This window comes from Sorex araneus, chromosome X, assembly GCF_027595985.1.
Source record: "Sorex araneus isolate mSorAra2 chromosome X, mSorAra2.pri, whole genome shotgun sequence".
In the NCBI taxonomy this organism is placed as follows: Eukaryota; Metazoa; Chordata; class Mammalia; order Eulipotyphla; family Soricidae; genus Sorex; species Sorex araneus.
The window spans coordinates 12,804,266-12,826,750 of record NC_073313.1 but is presented as its reverse complement, the minus strand read 5'-3'; positions in this window follow the sequence as shown (position 1 = coordinate 12,826,750).

Sequence of the window (22,485 nt, the reverse complement as noted above, 5' to 3'; positions counted from 1 at the left end):
GCAGGCTGAGGGCGGGGTGAGGGTGATGAGAAGAAAATTGGGGGTACTGATGCTGGGAAATGTACACTTGTGGATGCATGGGCGTTAGGACACTGTATGACTGAAACCTAATCGTAAACAGATTTGTAAGAGTCTATCTCACAGTGATTCAATTAAAAAATAAAAAATTAAAATAAATAAGGAAATAAAAGTAGGTAAAGGAATATACGTGACAACGTTTCAGTATATGTATTGCAAACCACTATGCCCAAAAGGAGAGAGAGAGCAAGAGGGAGAGAGAGAGAGAGAGAGAGAGAGAGGGAGAGAGTGGGAGAGAGAGAGAGAGAGAAGTGCCTGCCATAGAGGCAGGCTGGGGGTGGGATGGCGGTGATGGGAGGAATATAGGGGGGCACTGGTGCTGGGAAATGTGCACTGGTGGAGGGATGGGTGTTAGAACACGGTATGACTGAAACCTATTCATGAACAGCTTTGTAAGGGTTTATCTCACAGTGAGTCAACTAAAAACAACAAAAACCCCAAACAGAAGACATCTTGCCACCAGATGGCGCCCTTGCCCCAGTATTGCGGGCTTTATAAAGATAATAATTACATGGTGACCCAAATAAAATCAGTATGGAATTTTTAATTTCTGTAAACGCTAATAAAATCTGCACATGTACAAAATCTTTATTTCTGTTTTGGGATGGGGAGTTTCAGTTAAGTCAAACCTAGTTTCCAAATAAAAACCATGTTCTGTTGTTTTTGTTTTGGGTCCACACCTGGCTATGTTCAGAGATTACTCCTGGCTCTGTGCTCAGGGGGGATCACTCCTGCTGGGACCATATGGAGTGTTGGGGACTAAACCTGGGCCACACATGTGCACGGCAAGTGCCTTACCCGCTATGGCCCAAAGAAAAGCAATTTTTATTCATAGCCCCGCAGGCTTTAGAGTATGCAACTGAAGAAAATCGAACATGGATGAAACAATAAGTCCCACTCTACCACACACACACACACACACACACACACACACACACACGGGACATTATAAAGGATTTTGATGAAGAACTAGAGAAGGGACAGGTTAATACATGATGAATGACAAAAAAAAGTTTAATACATGATGAATGATGAAATACAGCTCACAATTCCCAATGTATTTTCTAAATTCACATGCTGTGTTAGACTTGGACAAAAAATAGGATGGTATTAGAAATAGATGTACACTGTACTACAAACCATAATGCCCGAAAGGATAAAGAGGAAGGGAGCAGCAGGAGGGAATCGGGGGGACATTGGTGGTGGGAAATGTACACTGGTGGAGGGACATGTGTTGGAACATTGTATGACGGAAACCCAATCATGAACAACTTTGTAACTGTGTATCTCATGGCAATATAATTTAAAGAAACAAATAAATAAAATGTTAAAAAAATGGGGGCTGGAGCGTTAGCACAGCGGGTAGGGCGTTTGCCTTGCACATGGCCGATCCAGGTTTGATCCCCAGCATCCCATATGGTCTCCTGAGCACCACCAGGAGTGATTCCTGAGTGCAGGAGCCAGGAGTAACCCCTGAGCATCGCTGGGTGTGACCCAAAAAAGCAAAAAAAAAGTTAAAAAAAAAGAAGTAGATGTAAATGTGATGGTATTCAGCCACGCTGCAACTTAGAATGGGAAGAAGTCATGCTGAGTGAAGTGAGTCTGAAAGGAAAAAAAAAAAGCAATTACTAGATGACTTCGCTCATGTGAGGAGAATACAGAAACTAAGGCAAGGATTGGACATGTCGGTGGAGCTAGAATCTGGGGGAGCCAAATGGGGGGCAGAGTAGGGAAAGAGCCGGAAGACGGCAGAGGGTCCCTGGCTCTCTGCTGCAGGCTTGGTGGAACAGCGCTGCAATATAAAACAATAATCATGGGACTGTCGTGAAAATAATGATATTTTAAGAAATAGAAGAAACCTGAGTCCAGTTGAGGGTCTTTGGCATTTCGATAATGATGGAGATGCCATGACTTTTTATACTGAACACCTGAACATCGACACTATTTTAACCACGCTGCCTTAATTCCGAGAAAAGAAGCACTAGAGTTGTAAAAAAAATAATAAAAAAAAGAAATAGAAGCAAATAGGAGAATGTTTGGCTAGTCTAACATATTGGCAGTGAAGATCAGCCTCTCTACCAAATGTGCAGGTACACGACTCACTTCTGTTTCCATTGTCTGAGCTCTACGCTCTATGTCTGTGCTTCTTCTCCACCCCCCTGACCCCCCGCCATGTGACCTCTTGAAGCTGAATTCAGAAAGTTGGGGGATCTTTGCCTCCCAAGGCGTGTGCAGAGTTTCAGGGTCCGGCAGTAGAGAGTGTGCGTATGTACATAGGTGCACGATCCATTTCTTTCTCATTTCGTTTCTCATTTCCCATGTGAAGCTGGTGAGTGTTGTCTTTTGTCAGAACCAACAGACCTCCCAGCATTGCTATTATCTTTCCTCTTCCCTTCTCTCTCCCAAAGGGGCGGAAAAGCAGCCTCATGCCCACCCCTGTTTGTCTTCCTGGAGAGATCCAAATGTTTTCAAGTCACTTTGCCCCCACAAGCACCCCCCCCCCCGCCTCCTCTGAGCCCCTAAAAGCATCTGGACTTTAGTAGAGCATTTGCCTTGCATGCGGCCTACCAGGGTTCGATTCCCAGCATCCCCTATGGTCCCCCGAGCACTGCCAGGAGTAATTCCTGAGTGCAGAGCCAGGAGTAACCCCTGCCCATCGCCGGGTGTGACCAAAAAAAACAAAACAAAACAAAAAACCCCACCAAATTTAAACTGTCTATGGAACAGCGTTTTGCAATGGTTTGGCATTAGGTTACTGGTAGGGGACCAGCTGGTTCTTACAGAAAATGCAGAACTCATAGGGGATGGGTTGGTAGCTTAGTCATAGATTACTTGCTTTGCATGTGTGAGGCCCTGGGTTTCATCCTTGGCACTGAAAAATAATTCCCGGTCTTAGGACTCAAATATATGGACATTGGAGCTCCGGACAGGATCAGTGAATCCAGTGAGCATGAGAACCACTCAGTAAAGCAACGGTTCTCTAAGTATATCTCTCCCTGCTGAGATGTGCAACTGGAAATCTTGGGGTTCTTACCATTTTTATTTTATTATTAACATTTGAAAATTGTTTGCAGTTGATCATATTCATAATTTTCATTATTTAGTTAAATACTAAAGCACAACATGAGGAAAGTTGTTTTTCCATTATCTACTTATGAAGCAGAGGTATGTAGAAGGACTGCACACATATTTGATTATTTTTTAGAGGTTGATTCGCTTTATGCACATTGTGAGAAAATAATACTTTTCCTAATGTCAATACCTTTTCTCTATCTTTATGGATAATTAATAAAGGGATAAAAAATAAAAATTGTTGGCCTCCTGAGGCCAGAGAGATAGTACAGCAGGTAGGGTGCTTGCTTTGAATGCTGTCGACCCAGATTCGATCACCGGCACCCCATATGGCCCCTCGAGCCCAATAGGGGTGATCCCTGAATGCCGAGCCAGGAGTAAGCCCTGAGCGTGGCCAGATGTGGGCTTTAAGCCAAAACTAGATCAATAAAAATCAAGAAATGAATTTTTTGGCCTTCTAAGCAGTGCTGGGAATCCAGGTCCATTCCCAGAGATACCTACGCAAGCAGGTCAGTCTGATGCTTGAGTCCCATAACGCGATGGCGACAGAGCCCAGTTGTGTCAGCGGCTCCCAGCATCATCCCAGCAGTGCTAGGAGGACCAGAGCTGCCTCTGTGAGTCCTGTGGGGAGGAATAATGTCCCAGGGCCTCATGCATGCATGGCACATGCAACACCCTTTGGAGCTCTCCCAGCTTCTAGAAATCTGCGTTCTAACAACCCCCTTCAGTGAGCGGCATGTGCCTGTCTGAGAAGCAGCAGCAATGGACTGATGGTCACACGGTGGTTCACAAAAAAAAAGTTCCCGCGGATGGAAGATAGCGACAAATTTCCGTGCCCCAGAACAGGATTGGGGGCTGCATGTAGCTCCTAAGATCAAGGTGGCGCTTAGTTTAGGAAGCAGTGTCAGAGGGGAAGCTGATGGCTGCATTCCTTGGGGGGCTTTACAGGAAAGAGGGAGGGCTGGATCCCAAGCACTCCGAGGCTGACGTGTGGTGTGTCCAGTGCAGGGCAGATGCCACCCTGTGCTCGCGTGGGTTTTAGCTTTATCTTGGGTGTGATTAGAACGATTTGTTTTGCGGAGGCCACACGTGGTGGCGGTCAGGACTTATTCCTGATTCTGCACTCAGGAATCACTACTGGTGGTGCTGGGGGACCGTATAGGGTGCATGGTCAGCCACGTGAAAGGCAAACACCCGCCCCACTATACTATAGCTCCGGCCCCAAACAGTTTCAGCTTTAATGTGCCATGAAAGCCCTTTAAGTCCTCACAGAAATCATAGCAGTAAAGTTTCTGAGCATTCGTCTTAAAAAAAAAAGATCTTTTTTGGCAGACACTGGCAACAGAAGCAACATTCAACCTAGTGGGAATACAAGCAGGATAGCTGCTGAGAGCAAAGCAGAAAAGTTCTGAGGAGCTAATAGTGCTTATAGCTAAGAACATTGTATTGTATACTGAAATTTGCTAAGCAAGTAGATCTTAAAAAAGAAAACTTACTGTACAATGTGATATGCACATTTGTTAGCTTCAGTGTGTGAACCATTTTGCAAAGTATATCAAACCATCATATTTTATAAATACATATAATTTGTAGGGGTACTCAACTGGCAGTGCTCAGGGCTTAGTGATGGTTTTGTGCTCAGGGATTACTCCTAGTGGTGCTTGGGGCACCATATATGGTGCTTAGGATGGTGTCAGAGTCCATTCGTTTATGAACAACGGAAACACCTTACCCACTGTACACTCTCTCCAGCCTGATAAATATAAGTTTGGAGGGCACACACCCAGCTTTTCTCAGGACTTACTCTTGGTTCTGCACTCAGTGCTCACATGGGGGACCACATGGGGGACCAGGAATCAAACCTTTGTCATTTGCATGCAAGGCAACGTTGCCTACCTGCTGTAATATTACTCCCACCTAAATACAATTTTTATTTATCAGTTATATCTGAATAAAGTTAGCCAAAAAACCCACAATAAGGGATATAAAGTTAGCCAAAAAACCCACAATAAGGGACTGGAGAGATAGTTTATTAAGTAGGGTAGATGGCTCACGCGGGCATTGATCTCTGAATCTGCAAGGAATAATCCCTGAGCTCAGGGCTCAGAGTAAAACCTTAGCACAGACAGGGATGACCCCCAAATAAAATAAATAAAATAGAGGAAAGAAACCCTAAGAGCTAGTCTAGAGTAATAAAAGTTCACTGAGTGGAGGAGGGGCTTCTGTTTATACTAAACTACACTAGATACTCTCTTATGAAAGCCAAGTAGCTGCAATCACATTTTCATTTGCTCATGGGAACTGCCTGCCTGGGCAGAAGTAGAAAGTGAGAAGTGTATTTGACAACTTAAAATATCCATGACATTTTTAATACAGCAAGTATCTTGAAAGCAGGAGCACAGCCCACCCGTGTTCTGATTTAGGTTTGTAAGTCGCCTATTTTCTTTTAAAAACAGCCTTGACGCTCATTTGTCTGTGCTTCTTTCAAATCTATTTGTCGGAGGTATATTTAAGGCGCTAGCGTGTAGCAGACACAGTTATACAATGTCTGTTTCTTGCCTCTCCTTCACACCAAACTAAAAAGTTGCCTCTCAGTAGCGTTTCTCAAACTTGAATGTGTGCAGGCGTCAGTGTGTGTAGGACCCAGTGGTTTTTGTTCAAAGGCAGATTTTGACTCAGGTCCCTAGTGCGACCTAAAATTCTGCGTTTTGAGAAAGTTCCCAGAAGATATTGCTAATGCTGGCCAAGAGGCTGCATTGCTTTATAAGAACAAAAAACGGGAACTCATTGCCCAACTTTCTCTGTTCTGAACTTCTCTTCTCCCTCTGCTGAGAGTTCATTGTCCGGTTCCAGCTATTTCCACTTAACTCATGGGACTTTTTTTGGGGGGAGGGGGTCAGACCTATTGATGCACAAGGGTTCCTCCTGGCTCTGCACTCAGGAATTACTCCTGGCGGTGCTCAGGGGACCCTATGAGATGCTGGGAATCAAACCCGGGTCGGCTGCATGGAAGGCAAATACCATACCTGCTGTGCTATCGCTCCAGCCCCCTCATGGGGCCTTTAGTGCTCACCTTCATCTTCATCTTTCTCATCTGCATCCTGGCAGCAGGGCAAGCTGTCCTCGTCTTTGTCTCTCTTGAATTCTTAGAGCCTTTTAGTCTTCCTTGCGTCACTGTCTCATTTGTTTTTCCTTTTCGGGCTTGTTTTTCACCAGTGGTGAAAGACGAGAAGAACCCAAAGTTCCCTTGCCTTTTCATTTATACCTACGATGTCTCTAAGCCAGTGGCTCTCAGTGGGGGAGTAGTGGCGTTTTGTGCACCCAGGGACATCTGGCCAGGCTCTTTGGTTGGCACCACTTGATGCTTCTGGCAACTAGTGGGGAAAGGCTCGGCCTGCTACTGAATACCCCACAGAAGTGCTTGGCAGCCACTGGCCCAAATTCCCTGTAGGCTCTGCACACAGCACCCAACAGCACTGGCGCTTTATCCACAGGGTGTGGAGAGCCTCCACGGGACCGTGCTTTGCAACAACAGTTGCACTGTGCTTGTAAATTGCACCTTTCTTGGTAAACAACACCTGTGTGCTTCGAAAACCATTCCTAATAAGGAAACAGGATGTCTTGCCACGCCCATAAGCTGTAACTAACCTATCAGATGCTGACACGTGGGCGAAAACAAGCAGCGAGAGGTATATAAGGAGGGAAGCTGCCTAGCTAGGGGTCCCCCCTGGTTCCTTTTCCTTAGTTCGTCCTTAGTCCATGCTTCGTTCGTCCTTTTTTCTGTTTGCATGAGAAGGTTTCTTAATAAATAGCTGGAAGAAGAATCTCCGGGTTGCGTGTTTTCTTACAACAGGGTGTCCCGGCCATGGGTCTGCCTGGCAGATATGGAAAGGTTGAACCCCATTACCCTACAATGCACAGAACAGCTCCCCTCTACAGCCCCCATGCCCCCAAACAAGGATTCTCTGCCTCCAACAGTCGATCGTGCTGAGGTTGCAAAGGTCTACTGTAGAACAGTGCTTCCCAATGGGCCATGCCCGTGAGCCATGGGGCCGCGAGGGACAACCTTGAGTTGGCAGGCCTTAGGGGGGACTGGGGAGACTGCATGCTTAATGTCCCCCAAAGAGATGCTTCTGTGGTGGGCCCAGGGGCCACCTGAAGATGCCAAAGTGTCCGTCCCTGCTATTGTCACAGGGGACTTCAGTGGCATAGTTACAACAAAAGCAGATTTTTCTCTGCTGGTGGGTTCTGAGAATTGTGGGGAAGATTTGCATCCAAAATTCGATAGATTAAGGACTAGAGTTTATTGTGCAGATAAAGTAGCTGGGTCCGGGTCCCTCCCCCGATGTCCAGGCCTCACTGGTCCTGTCCTTCTCTGGTCTGTGCAGTCTACTCATTTCCCGTGAACGACGGCCAGGTCCTGTCCCTGCACCACTCTTTGTCCCATGAACGCTTCCCCCAGTCTCTGGCCACGGCCACATGCACACGGACAAGGTCCCTGCGTCGTGAACCAGTCGCTGCGCCTCCCAGCTGTACCCCAGCAGTTCTGTCACCCAGTCCCAGCCTTCCTAGTCTCCAGCCAGAGCCATGTGCGCATGACCGTCCTGCGCTCAGCACCTGGGCATCCAAGCCCTGCCTGACCCTTAGCTTTCCTGGGCGTCTGAGCCCTGCTGTGTCCTGCCCCTGTCTGGGCCTCTGCAGCCTGCCTGGCCTGGGACGTGGTTCTGGGTGCGCAGCCCTACCTGATTCTGGACGCTCTGGGAGAGAGGAGAGGGTCCAGAGTGTGAGTGCTCGGGGAGAGAGACACAGAACGTGTGAGATGGGGCTGGGGCCTTCCTTGGGTCTCCTGGCATATCCTACCACCAGCCGTCCTGTTCTCTATTCTGATTGGCTACCCGCGCCATGGGTGAGATTTAAAGTGACCCGCTGCTCCACACATCAGCTCCTGCCGCCTTAGGATCTCTGGCTTCCTTGAATTCCAGAGACAAAGGCCAAGTTCTAGCTCCGAGCCTGGAGCTGGTGCACTGGCAGCCCCCCAGCTTCACTGGGCCAAGAGCTCCCCTGACCCCCCACACCACAAGGTCTTTCAGTCCTACCATGTTTGGTAACCCACCTCACTCTTCTAGCTCGGCTCTGGGGATCTTCCTGGGGGTCGGGTCCTGCCTGTCCCCCAGTCTTTGTCCCTGCCCTGATGTGGACCTTTAGAACTCTTACAGGCCCCCTTCCTTGGTTGTGTCTTCTGTTTGGTTTTAATCTGGGGGCCACACTGGCAGTGCTCAGGGCTCACTCTTGGCACTGTGCTCAAAGATTACTCCAGAATGGGCTCAGGGGACCATATGGGATGCTGGGGATAGATTTGGGGTCAGCTGCACACAGGCCAACTCCCTGCCTGCTGTACTGTAGCTCCAACCTCTGCCTCTAAGCACTGGCATATCCCAAGGGCTTAATCTGGCACAATGGGGGATTTTTTGCGATTCCTTTGATTTGTTTTGTGAACCACCCAAGGGGCTGCCTGGGGACCACTCACTGTGTTGCGCCCAGGTAGGTGCCAATCCTGGTGGTGCTGGGGATCAAACCTGGGATCCCTGCATGCAGAGCTCATCTATACCACGTGATTTGGTATAGATCATTAGCACAGATAATTTGAGATATTTTTTATAGTTTCTCATAACTTCACAGTGGTACTTCTGGAGTTTTCTCTTCTTACATGTTGACACCAAGTCCTGAAGTAGAGAAGCATCCTTTTTCTTTTCCCTTCCTCCTTTCTGGACCCCTCAAAAAGGAGCTGATGACTGGCCAAGAGGACCCGTGAGTGGGCCTGGCCACAGTCCAGCTTCTGGCTAGTTTTTCCTTAGAGCACACATATGCAGGACATACTCATTCTCTGCCTCCAAAGCCCTAACGCTGGGTGGGCTTTGCGACAGGAAACCCTCACTCTAGAATGAAGACGGGTGTTTCTGCTTTCCAGCTGTGACTGGAGGGGCAGCTCAGTTCACTGGGAGGATAGTACCAAGCTCTAGGGAATCAGGTTAGCAAATGCTGACACTGACCCTGGCATGGCTTGCTGAGCTGGAAAGAAATGTAAGGAACTAACTCCCTCCATCTCCAGCAATTCTGAAAACTCTGGACTCCCTGAGGACATTCTAAGTTCCTAGAAGAGCTTCCCTGAGGTCGGACCTCGTGCCAGCTTGGTGTGCAGAGATTCGTAGACAGAGATAAAACTTGCCCATGGAAAGGTCTGGGGACAGTGCAGAGAGGAAGAAACAGAGTCCACGAGGAGATGGAGGCTGCCATGACGTTTGTTGGAAAGAGAGCGCTCCTGGGATGATTTCACAAGTCCTTCGAGGGCCCAATGAAGATGGCACCTGCCAGTGTTTTAGGGTGGGTTTATGTCGAAGTAAAGGTGGCCTGGGGTGGGGGTTGGTTACCTCGCACCCAGGTCAGGTAGCTAGACTTCTGTTGTGGTTCCAGGGATTCCTGAGGTGAGAAATCCTGTGTGTGTTGGGGGATGAGGTGCGGGACAGAGGTCGAACTGCATATTCAGGTTTCAAAGCACCCTTCTCTGGGCTGACCCAACACCCATCACATTTCTTTTTTTTTTTTTTTTGCTTTTTGGGTCACACCCAGCGATGCACAGGGGTTACTCCTGGCTCTGCTCTCAGGAATTTCCCTTGGCGGTGCTCAGGGGACCCTATGGGATGCTGGGAATCGAACCCGGGTCGGTCGCGTGCAAGGCAAACGCCCTACCCGCTGTACTATCGCTCCAGCCCCAACACCCATCACATTTCTAAAAGAAATCACTTTATGTGTATGCTCATCAATCTTCTCAGCAAAAAAAAAATGTTTTGTTTTCGGGCCATAGCAAGTGGTAGTCAGGGCTTATTCCAGGCTGTGTGCTCAGAGATCATGATTTCTGGGAGGGCTGGAAGCAGGTCAGCCTAGGTTAAGCAATGCAAGGCAAGTGCCTTGCCTGCTGTAATATCCTTTTGGCCCCTCTCAGCAAGCTTTTAAAATGAAGTTTGATGATTGATGCTATTCTTCATTTTTTAATGAAATTTTATGATTGTTTGTTATTTGTCCATAGAAGGAAGAATGTTAACTCACTTGTGACAATGAAATCGGCTGATTATACAGACTCAGAGGAGCCATGAAGAGGGAGAGGGAGTGGGGGACAGTGAAATAGGACAATCTTGATCTACCTACAGGCAAAGAGACATGTCCTGGCTGTAGGTCACCCAACATTTGGGTACTTCTTACCTTTACTTTCCAGAAATTACCATAGCAACAGCAATAGGATTTTCTATAATGGAGTTCATTGCTTTGTGTGTGGGATCATAGGAAAAAAAGCAGGACTGAAGCAATTGGGAAACTTGGATCAATGAAGAGGGACTTTCCTCCAAAGGGTTTTCAGGAAGAAGTGGTCAGTGTTGTCATGATAGAAAGAAGATTTTGCAAAATAAAAAAGTATGTTTTAAAAATAAGCATGCAGAAATGCTCTCTGGCTATGAAACATTTCTTGAGAGCATGATGAATTTAAATTTAAAGACAACCAGAGGAAACCAAGCAGTGATTGGCAGTTTGTAATAAAAAATAGCAAAATGGAGTATGATTGTTTAGGTAAAAAATTCTTAAAAAAATAGGTGAGGGCCTGTGTGATTAACAGGGGATTGCAGACAGCATGCATCAGCTAATGCAGGCTCTAAAGGACTCATTGTGACTGCTTGAGAGATGTACCAAACCTGATAGAAAAGAATTCCAGAAATTGCCATGGCAACAGCAATAGGATTTGCTATAATGGGGTTCATTGGCTTTGTGTGTGTGAGATTGATCCATATTCCTATTAATAACCATTGTTGGTGGCTGACTATTTTAACAGAGGAATGGGGAGTAATGAAAAAGCAAGAATTTGAGAGGTTGATGGAGTGAAAATTTGCCAATATATTATGCGGGTTTCTTTGTTTCTGCCAGGTGGTTTCTATTTGTAAGTTAAAATAATTTTAAAATAAAAGAATAGTGGGTAAAGGGTAGGCAAGATAGAGGAGGGATCAGTATGACAATAATAGTTGGAAATGATCATGCTGGACAAGAACTGAGTGTTAACAGTAGGTAAAGGGATATACACGATAATCTTTCGGTATCTGTATTGCGAATCACAATGATCAAAAGGGGAGAGAGAGAGATAGAGGAGAGAGAGGGAGAATGTTAAAATGTGTGCCATAGAGGCAGGGTGGGGCGGAAGGTGATAGGAGGAAAACGGGGAGCACTAGTGATGGGTAATGTACACTGGTGGAGGGATGGGTTTTGGAACACTATGAATGAAACCTAATCATAAACAGCTTTGTGAGGGTCTATCTCAAGTGATTCAATAAAAAAAGGCTGGAGCGATAGCGCAGCAGGTAGGGCATTCGCCTTGCATGTGGCCGACCCGGATTCGATTTCTCCACCCCTCTCAGAGAGACCGGCAAGCTACCAAGAGTATCTCACTCACTTGCCAGAGCCTGGCAAGCTCCCCAGGCTTATTTAATATGCCAAAAACAGTAACAAGTCTCACAATGCAGATGTTACTGTTGCCCGCTCAAGCAAATTGATGAGCAATGGGATGACAGTGACAGTGACAGTGATTTAAAAAATTAAAATAGTATGTGAGGGACCAGAAAGATAGTATAGATAGTATTGTCTTGCATATGCCAGACTCTGGTTAGATCCCTTTTACCACATGGTCACTGAGCCCTGCCAGGACTGATTCCTGAACACAGAGAAAGGAGTAAATCTGAGCACTGCTGAGTGTGGCCCCCAAAACCCTATAACTAAAAACTAAAAGCTTTTGCTTAAAAATAGTCCCTGTGTTAGGAATGTATAGTTAGTATGAAGAGAGTAAACTGATTATACATCTATAGTAATAAAAATAATAGAAACTATTATTTATGGAGCACTTGAGAGATGTCAGGCATACTCAGCAATTTTCATGGATTAAGCCGCTTAGTTTCACCACTAACTTATGTTGAAGGTGAACTTATTATTAACCTAATACTTGCATACATGCAGACACATAAACACACATATGCTTAGAGTTGTATTCTTACAGATGTATAAACATACATTTACAGGTATGCATATTTGTGTATATATGTGCATAGTGATATAAATATAAATCTAATGTATGCAGTATATAAAATTGCAAGTGAACATTCTGTCATCTCTAAATTGGGTAACTATGTAGGAATCTGACAGGAAACTCCAAGCATCATAGCCATCAATAGTTTTCATGAACCCACATCTAGGTAGAATAAAAGGGATCATTATCACACTTTCAAGTTATAGCAGGCTTCAAATATACTATTTGTGAACTAGAGTTGTTCCTTTGGAAGAGAATAAGAGAATAGTTGGAGATAGATTATTCAGAAACAAACATGGGGATGTGGGCCTGGGTGCTTCACAAAGGAGATCAAGAGCAGGATAGCAATAGAGAGAGGGAGAGAAACTCCACGAGGGATTCCATCCCTAAACAAACCACAGTTTCATGTTGGAGGAGAGGGAGGGTATGTTCCAAGCAAAGACATGATATACATTAGGGGAATAGGGACTAGTCACTTGGATAACTTGGGGTTTCATCTGTGCATTTTATGTTTTTAGGTATTTCGGTCAAGCTTTTGATTCATTTTTGAATCAAAATGAATCAAATTGAAATAATTTTGTGTACGGTGTTAAATCGCGGTCTAGTTTAATTCTTTTGCATGTGGCTGTTTGGATTTCCCAGCACCAACTACAAGCGACTTTCCTTGCTCCATTCCATACTCTGACCCTGACCCTAAAAGAGCCTCCAATCATTGGGAAAGATGAGTAAAGAGAGGCTGCTAAAATCTCAGGGCTGGGAGGAATAGAGACGTTACTGTTACCTGCTTGAGTAAATCTATGAACAATGGGATGATAGTGATACAGTGATGAGTGAAAAGGCAGAGAATCTTGCCCCCGCACCGGGCTGTCTTCACCAGGGCCCCTCGAAGAGGGTGGGTTGACTTTGCCTCCCTGCCCTGAGCAGAGCCCTGGCAGCTGAAGACCTCCAGGACCCAGCCACAGCCATGCTCAAGGCCCCTCGCCACATGTTCAGCCTCACGTATGAAGGAACCGGCAGAGGAACCCAGGTGTGCGGGACCTGGGGCTGAGATCTCAAAGTCTGCTCAGGTTGGGACTGGACCTCTTCCACCCAGATCCCCCATTTTCCAGTAGCTAGGTGATCACACCCAGAAACTGCCCCCGGCTCCGTGTAATCCCATCAATGGCCAACATCCAGAGACTATACAACCAAGCTCCTGGAAGCCTAGAAATTTTATTGCCTAGTTCTCTCTGTCAGAGAACCTGGCAAGCTACCGAGAATTTCCTGCCCACATGGGAGAACCTGACAAGCTCCCTGTGGCATATTCATATGCCAAAACCAATAACAATGATGGGTCTCATTCCCCTGACCCTGAAAGAGCCTCCAATGTGGCACCATTGGGAAGGAGGAGTAAAGAGAGGCTTCTAAAATCTCAGGGCTAGGAGGAATGGAGACGTTACTGAAACCGCTTGAGAAAAGAGAAAATCGACAATCAACGGGATGATGATGATGATGATGTGTCTTCTATTGCTTTCGGCAATGTCTTACAGTTTTCTACGTACAGGCCTTTTCATTCTTAGGCTTAGTTTATTCCAAGGTATTTGATTCCTCTTGATATAATTGCAAATGGGGTTGCTTTCTTAACTTCTCTTCGTACTAGTTCATTACTAGCATATAAAAATATGCCAGACTGGGGCTGGAGCGATAGCATAGCGGGTAGGGCATTTGCCTTGCACGTGGCCAACCCGAATTTGAACCCCAGCATCCCATATGGTCCCCTGAGCACAGCCAGGAGTAATTCCTGAGTGCAAAGCCAGGAGTAACCCCTGTGCATTGCCGGGTGTGACCCAAAAAGCAAAAAAAATATGCCAGACTTTGTAATATTAATTTGTAACCTGTCACTTTACTGAATTCATTGATGTATATTAGCTTTGCAGGGAGGAAACGGTCAATCACATTTTTACTAGCAGTACTTAGTGTGATGATAAAGGCTTCAGACTGGTGCTTCTGTGTTTTGTTTCTAAGTTTGTCCATTTTTCTTCTCTTCTTTCTTTCCCTTTATATTAAGAACAGTTTTCTTTCCTCTGATAAACTTTTAGAATGTCCTACATTTAGAGGGAAGTAAAATTAACTCCCTGCTTTGGTTTACTGATATTCATGAAACTGTGATTTAAATTTTGTCTTTTCTCTTATTAACAGAATGCATGACTCAGAGTTTTCTTTCCATCAGTTCAGAATTATTAAATGTCAGAGCAAGCTGAATAGCATCTGTATTTTCTAAGAGCACACACTCCGCCTCCGACTGTTTCTCATCATCCTTACTGTCACAATACAGCAAATCTTGGGCTGGAGAGATAATACAGCAGGTAAGGTGCTTGCCTGAGCACCGACAGGATTAATTCCTGAGTACAGAGCCAGTAACAACTCCTGCGCCTTGCTGGGTGGGAGCCAAAAACAAACAAAAACCAATCTGACAAACCTTCTTTAATATTAGATTCTTCATCTTCGAACAAAACATATCCCACAAATACTGACCTTTTGTCCTACCTGAAGTCTCAGTAGCTTGGCTGACCCTGCTACAAAATGCATCTACAGTGTGGGATCTTCTTCAATTCCTTTGCAATAACACTTTTTTTGGTTTTGATTTTTGGGCCACACATGACTCTGTACTGAGAAATCACTGCTGGTGGTGTTCGCGGACCATATGGGATGCCAGAGAATCAAACACGGGTTGAAAGCAAACATCCTACCTATTATACTATCGCTCTGATCCCACTCTTTTTTGCTTTTTGGATCACACCCGGCAATGCTCAGGGGTTACTACTCCTGGCTCTGCACACAAGAATTACTCCTGGCAGTGCTCGGGGACCATGGGATGCTGGGAATCAAACCTGGGTTGGACGCATGCAATGCCCTACCCGCTGTTCTATCGCTCCAGTCCTCAAGTACATTTTAAAATCTGCTGCTTTAACACCAGTTGATATATTTTCTTTTCTGCTGCATTTACCTAGTTAAGTTCTCCCTTATCAGTATCACCACTTGCTGGAGAATTTTCTGTTTGTCATTTTTTAATTCACAAACACTGTATTATCTTTCTAGCTCTTCCTTTGCAACAGAAACTCCATTCTTAAACACAACATAAGCATTCATTTTTTTTGACTTTTTGGGTCACACCCAACAATGCACAGGGGTTACTCCTGGCTCATGCACTCAGGAATTACTCCTGGTGGTGCTCGGGGGACCATATGGGATGCTGGGAATCAAACCCAGGTCTTCCACATACAAGGCAAATGCCCTACCCACTGTGCTATTGCTCCAGTTCCGCATTCATGTTTTTCTGACCAGAATGAATTTTACATTTTACTGCTGCCAACATTTTGCATGCAGTCTTTTCTGCTGGAATCAGAGAATGAAACTGTAGAGATTCTCTTTGTCCATACTCTTTTAAAAGCGTGACCTCAGATTCTGGTGTCTCATGTGACAGGCAAATTCTCTACTAAAAGAGGTTTCTCATTCTTGAATCTTTCCTTTTATTGCTGGATTTGAATTTTCTTTCTCTGATTTACTGTGCGGTCTACATCATCAAGCATATATTTTTGTTGCTGTTTTGTTTTTGAGCAATGTCTGGTAGTGTTCAGGGTTTCTCCTGGCTCTGCACTCAGGAATTACTCCTGGCGGTGCTCAGGGGACCATGTGGGGTGCCAGGGATCAAACCCAGGTTGGCCACATGCCTGGCAAACGCCCTACCTCCTGCACTACCACTACCATTAAAGTACATTTTTTAATTTGCTGCTTTAACATGAGATTGATATATTTCCTTTTCTGCTGTGTTTTCCTGTTTAATTTCTCCTTTTTATCGCTATTGATGGAGGATTTTCTGTTTGTCAATTTTTTATGCTATATGAGAATGTTTCTTCTTCACTTTCATTTTATAGCAAGTTCTTACAAAAGCAATCTTTGGTTTGGGATCACTGTTTGTGCGACTCAGGGAACCAAATGGGATGACGGAGATCCAATCCAGGTTAGCTGCTTGCAAGGCAAGCACCTGTCCGCCGTTCTATCCTTCTGGCCCCTATAGGTTCTGTTTTCTTTTGTGGCTATAACAGTTAATCATGTCATGAATTCTTCCATCATGATATGTTAAATGGACAAGACAATGTGTCAGAGCAATCTTTGACAGGTTAAGAAAAAACACCAGGGAAAAGGTACCCATTGTATAGTGACAGATGAAAACTAAACTTCTGGTGGTGAACATGAAAAATTGATGGTGAACTTGTGATAAGAAACCTATATAATGTGATAGACAATGTTACTCCATATAAATAATCTTTTTTTTTCTTTTTTGGGTTACACCCGGTGATGCACAGGGGTTACTCCTAGTTCCTACACTCAGGAGTTACTCCTGGTGGTGCTTGGGGGACCATATGGGATGCTGGGGATTGAACCCAGGTCGGCCGCATGCAAGGCAAACGCCCTACCTACTGTACTATAGCTCCAGCCCCAAATACATAAGTAATCTTTAAAGTGAAAAAAAATCACTCAAGGTTTCGATTACAATGGTTCAATCCAAAGGCAAGTAAATCATGGAAGATGAAGAATGCAGAGAGAGAGACAGATGCAAGAGATCATTTTTATTTAGTGCCTGTCATCTATTTTCAAAGTCCTGCTTGGTGGGCTTCCTTTTGGAACTGTTTCTGGAATGTTACTCCTCGTCACTGCTCCAGGGGAGTTCCAACTTCTAAAGCAGCTCAAGGGGTGGTGGGTTTCTTTGCAGTTAGGCCCTTCTGGGCGTCAGCTGTTCTGGGGCCATAGTGCTGTCCCTACAAACATTCATCACTCAAGATATCACCTCATTCCACTTATTTTTATGAAATCTCCTGAAATCTCCAGCCCCCTGCATTGCCTCCAGCCACGAGAGGTGAAGTAGTTCTCTGTCTCCTGCAAGACGATGTAGTACCCTAGTTCACCTGGCCTTGGGGGATGGCATCTGCCAGAAGTGGTAATGACCGAGAGTCTTTTCCTTCCTAGAACCAACTGCCTGCCTCACCCTGCCCATTGGTGGGATCTAGGGATGTCTGAAAGCTTCCAGGAGCCACCAGGACTTCATCTTTCTAGATGACGAAATAAGGAGCTCATTATGAGACATCAGGACTCTGGCTTCCTCAGTCTGCAGACTTAAACCGACGTAAGCCCAGACTTAAGGGCTCTTCCAAACATTCACTTGCTCGAAATCACCAGAGGCAGAAGGGATACAAAAGTGAAGAAATACAGCCAGTGAGATGTCATGGCATACCTGGTAGAGCTGAATCACACTCCCCAGCTTAGGGCCATCTTTTCCCCTGCCCTTTGTGGTTACAACAGCCAGGGTCACACACATGGAGTATCTCTGCTACCATGCTCACTGGTTGGCATATTCTGTTAGTTTGTGGTGTCTGAGCATGTTCTGCCTATAGTGTGTGCCAGAGTGTGGCTTGTTGTGTGCAGGGCAATTGATTTTGCCACTTAGCCAGCCACAGGCCACTGAATAGAGTCATAGTTGTGTTGCTGTTTATGTAGTGCTGGGGATCAATCCCAGGGCTTGGAGCCGAGTGTTCTGCTGAAGGAGATGCATCCCCTGGTCTATTATGAGTATCTCAAAGGTAAAACACGGGATCTTATCCACTTTCTAAGTATCCACGCTTTGGGCTAGAGCAATAGTACAGAGGGTAAGGTTTACACACAAGCCAAACGTGAGTTCAATTCTCAGCATTCCATATTGTCTCCTGATCACTACCAGGAGTGATTCCTGAGTGGAAAGCCAGAAATAACTTCTGGGCATCCCTAGGTATCCCCCCTACCAAAGAATCTGTGCTTCAGGTTGAGATAAAGGCTGGGAGGTGTCACACTGGACTAGAGCCCTTCCCCATCATGGGTGAGGTGCTGAGCTCGACCCCTGGCACTGAATAATAACTAGCAAAAAGTACGTAGTTGAGCAAAGTAGAGTGAATCTGAGTATGAGTGTGCCGGTGTTTGCAGATGTCAGTGAGCAGATTATAGCAGAGGTGCTCACTGAAGCAGGGGAAGGGGGATGTACTATGTGTGTGTGAGAAAAAGGTCTGCTTTAGACTGAAAGTACACGCCAAACCACCGCTTCCCAAGGAGGAGTCCACCTGCAGCAAAGGCTCCTTTCTCTCTGGTCTTGAGACCCACCGTGGGTGTCAAAAGCTAAAAGAAAAAAGTGAGAGAAGGGAACAAAAGAGGTGGCAAAGGTAGAAAATGCAAAACAGCCCTATTGTCCTTTCATTGTCACTACCAAGATGGCTCCCCTGTCAGCACACCTTTTTTCCACCCAAATGGATCATACGTTGGGGAGTTTTTCTCTCTTTTAACCCTTCCCTTTTACTGTGCCCATTGGTATATTGGTTGGTTTCTTGTTCTCTTTTATTACATTAACTTGGGGAACCAGATTAAATTTTATTCATGGTGTTCTTCAAAGAGCACCCATTTGCCTGCCCTCATTCATGTTATTTTTGTTACTGCAAGTTTTGGGGGCCAAACGTGGCAATACTCAGGAGCTGTTGCTAGTTTGGCGCTTGAGGGATGCTCCTGTCAGTGCTTGGGGGACCATGCGGTACTGGCGATGCACCCTGGGCCTCCTGCATGCAAGGCATATGCTCAACCTATTGAGTCTTTAGTACATCCCTCCCACCATGCTATTTGTATATCAGTAGATACAAATTGTTCTTAGTGTTTCTTAGGCCAAGGATTCAGTTTTCCAGCACAGGAGACTAGTGATATGTTCCATAAGCAGCTGCTCCTAGGTTCTGGCACCCCAGTGCTCCCATGAATCATCAGGTAAACCTGCCTTGTGATCAGTGGATTCAGAATGGGTGGAGGACCATGGAATAGTTTCCATGATGGTTTCCATGGAGACTGTGGAAAAAGATGCCCAGTTCTCAAGTCACATACCCACTGTGTACAGACTATTCCCTGGCTTGCTTTATTATTATTATCATCATCATCATCAGCAGCAGCAGCAGCATTATTTTAACTTTTATCGATTCACCGTGAGATAGATTTACAAAGCATTCATGTTTGAGATTCAGCTATATAATGATTGAACACCCATCCTTCAACCAGTGCATATTTTCCACCACCAATGTTCCCAGTATCCCTCCCACCCATCCCAGTCTTCACCCTGCCTCTATGGCAGACAATTTCTCTCTGTACTTTTGGGCATTATGTTTTGCTCAAATTTTCCCACCACCATTCAAGCCTACCTGCCAATGGCAGACACTAGAAATTTTATTTTCTATCGCTCATTTTGAATATCATGAGAGCCCGTGGCTGCGCACTTCTGGAATCCTAGATTGTAAATGGTTTGGTTCCAGATACATCTCTGTAGGGCACTAATCTATTTCAGGATTCAATTGGGAGTCTCTGAACCTGGGCTACTGGTACGCTAAGATGGTGACTGGAGACAGATTGTGGGTGTGACAGCCAGGCCACCAAGCAGGTGAGGAGCCAGAGAGGGACAGTCTGGCACCTCTGTTGCCATGAGGCCCAGAGATTTAGTCTTGGGACCCGCTTACCTGGGCCTCACTTGTGGAAGCTCTTGGTCGTCCCCGGCTTGCTTTAGAAACCATCTGGACTGAAGTGTGTTCAGGAAGACAGAGCTTGAGGTAAACATGAAGATAGGGAAAGAGAATATGAGGCTGGAATGGGCTCTGATCTGCCCTTGCTCTGTTCTCTCCACAGCACAGATACTTGCTTCAACTTTTTCTCAGCCATGATATTTTTCCATGCCCAATGTCTCCCTTGGCCTGGATCCTACAAATACCCATCTTGCTGAGGTATAATAGTTATCTGAGGAAGAAGAATATATCCTTGCCAGGTTGGGTATCTCAAGGAACTGGGACCAAGTCTTGATGGGAGAGCGGGATTTGTGGAGAATCAGGCGTCCCATCCTGAGCAGAACTGATAGGGGAGGTGGGGATGTATGACATTCAGAGTGTTTCAGGGGGATCTGAAAGTCATGTTTGCCTAGGTATCTGAGTCAGAGACTTTTGAGCAGAGTCATCCATGAATAGCTGGAGCCGTGCAAAATTCCATCAAAGGCCCTCATAAGGTAGAAAGAGTGACTTGTCAAGGCTATGAAGAAACGGGGCTGGACCACAGCTGGAAGACTGCTTCATGAACAGAGGAGAGAAGGCATATGGAATAGAGAAGGGACCACTAAGAAAATGATGGCTGGAGGAACCAGTTGGGATGGGAGATGCATGCAGAAAGTAGATAATGGACCAAGCATGATGACCTCTCAGTGTCTGTGTTGTGAGCTATAATGCCCCCAAATAGAGAGACAGTATGGGGAATATTGTCTGCCATAGAGGCAGGGGGTGGGTGGGAAATGGGGGGTATACCCGGGATATTGGTGGTGGGGAATGTATGTGCACTGGTGGAGGGATGGGTGTTTGATCATTGTGAGATTGTAACCCAAACATGAAAGCTTGTAACTATCTCATGGTGATTCAATAAAGTTTTAACAAATTTAAAAAAAGAAACGGGGTGGGAGCAATAGCACGGTGGGTAGGGCGTTTGCCTTGCACGCGGCCGACCCGGGTTCGATTCCCAGCATCCCATATGGATCCCCTGAGCACTGCCAGGAGTAATTTTTGAGTGCATGAGCCAGGAAAAACCCCTGTTCATCGCCAGGTGTGACCCAAAAAAACAAAAAAGAAAAAAAAGAATATGAAGAAATCAAACTCTATCCAGTACAGTACTTTTAGTCGCTTCCTACAACAACCCCCAGCACTTAACCTCATGTCAAAATACCCTGTGGTTTCTGGGTTGTGTTATTTTTAGTTTTCCTTCCTCTTAATCTGTGTTAGAAGATGTATAAGGTTTTTTTTTATTTTCAAGTATAATTTCACTAGTCCATCACACAAAGTTTAAGTTTTATTTATGTGTTCTACTTGAAGAAAATCATGATGGTTGAAAGTCATCCTTTTTATAATGCCATCCCCATTTTCACTGAATAAAAGCATCTATTAAGTACACCAAAACTTATAGAAGTTGTCAAATAGCACTAGGAAGTTAATTCTTTAATAATTCCAGAGATTAATTGTCTATGTGTATTTTAGAAATAATTTATATACTATGTATTTACACCTATACTTAAATCTTTTGCCATTTCCAATATGATATCCTAGAGCTAATAGTTCATAGTTTCCAGAGGTCTTAGATACCCGTGGACCATTTTTTTAATGAAATGAAGCATATTGGTCAGGTTTCAAACTTTCATCTCAGGTGACTTCATATCCAATTGAAAAGAACTGTCTTCAGAATATCTTGGTATTTTCTGCTATTGTTTTTTTGAGTAGTAAAGTTGAAGTTAAAGGCTGAGCCTTTCTCAGTATTAAAATCTGTTTGTTTCTGTCTCTTTTCTTTCCTCCCTCTTCCAATATATTTATTTGACTTTTGGGCCACATCCAGAAGTTCTCAGGGCTTATTCCTGACTCAGGTATCACACTTCTGGTGGGCTCAGGGATTAAACCCAAGTCAGATGCATGTAAGGTAAGCATCTTAATATTTCTCCAGCCCTACCTCTCAATTTAAAGGGCTCTATAGAGTTGTCATCCCTGTCTGGTAACTATAAATACACTCATGCTCTTGAGATTTGTTTATCATTTAGCTGGAAACCAGCTAATACGGTAGAGCAAGAGGGAAGATTATTATAAATATGCATTAACAAACAAGTTAAAGTTTGCATGGAGTACAGAGTTTTGCAAAGTAGGTAAAATTATTTATCTTAGTTCAGGTTTCTCTAACAAAACACCACGGACTTGGTAACTTAAACAACAAACATTTATGTCTCCTATTTGTGGAAGATGCAAGCCTGAGAGCAGAGCTGCAGCATAGTTCTGGGGAAGACCCTCTTCCTGACTAGTATACTGTTGGCTTGATTTCCTTGCATGTTGGAAAGACAGTAAACCTACTCCCTGGTCTCCTCTTATAAGGCACTACTTCCATCATAAGAACTGTCCACAACTTCCCCCAAACACCCCACCTTCTTTTTGGAGGATGGGGCATGCCTGGCAGTGCTCAAGGCTTACTCCTGGCACTGTGCTCAGGAATCAATCCTGGCAGGGCTCAAAGAATGATACGGGGTGCCAGGGATTGAAATGGAGTTGGCTGCATTCATGGTAAGAGCCTTACCCCTGTAACACCACTCAGGCCCCCACTACATCTTCTAACACTATCAC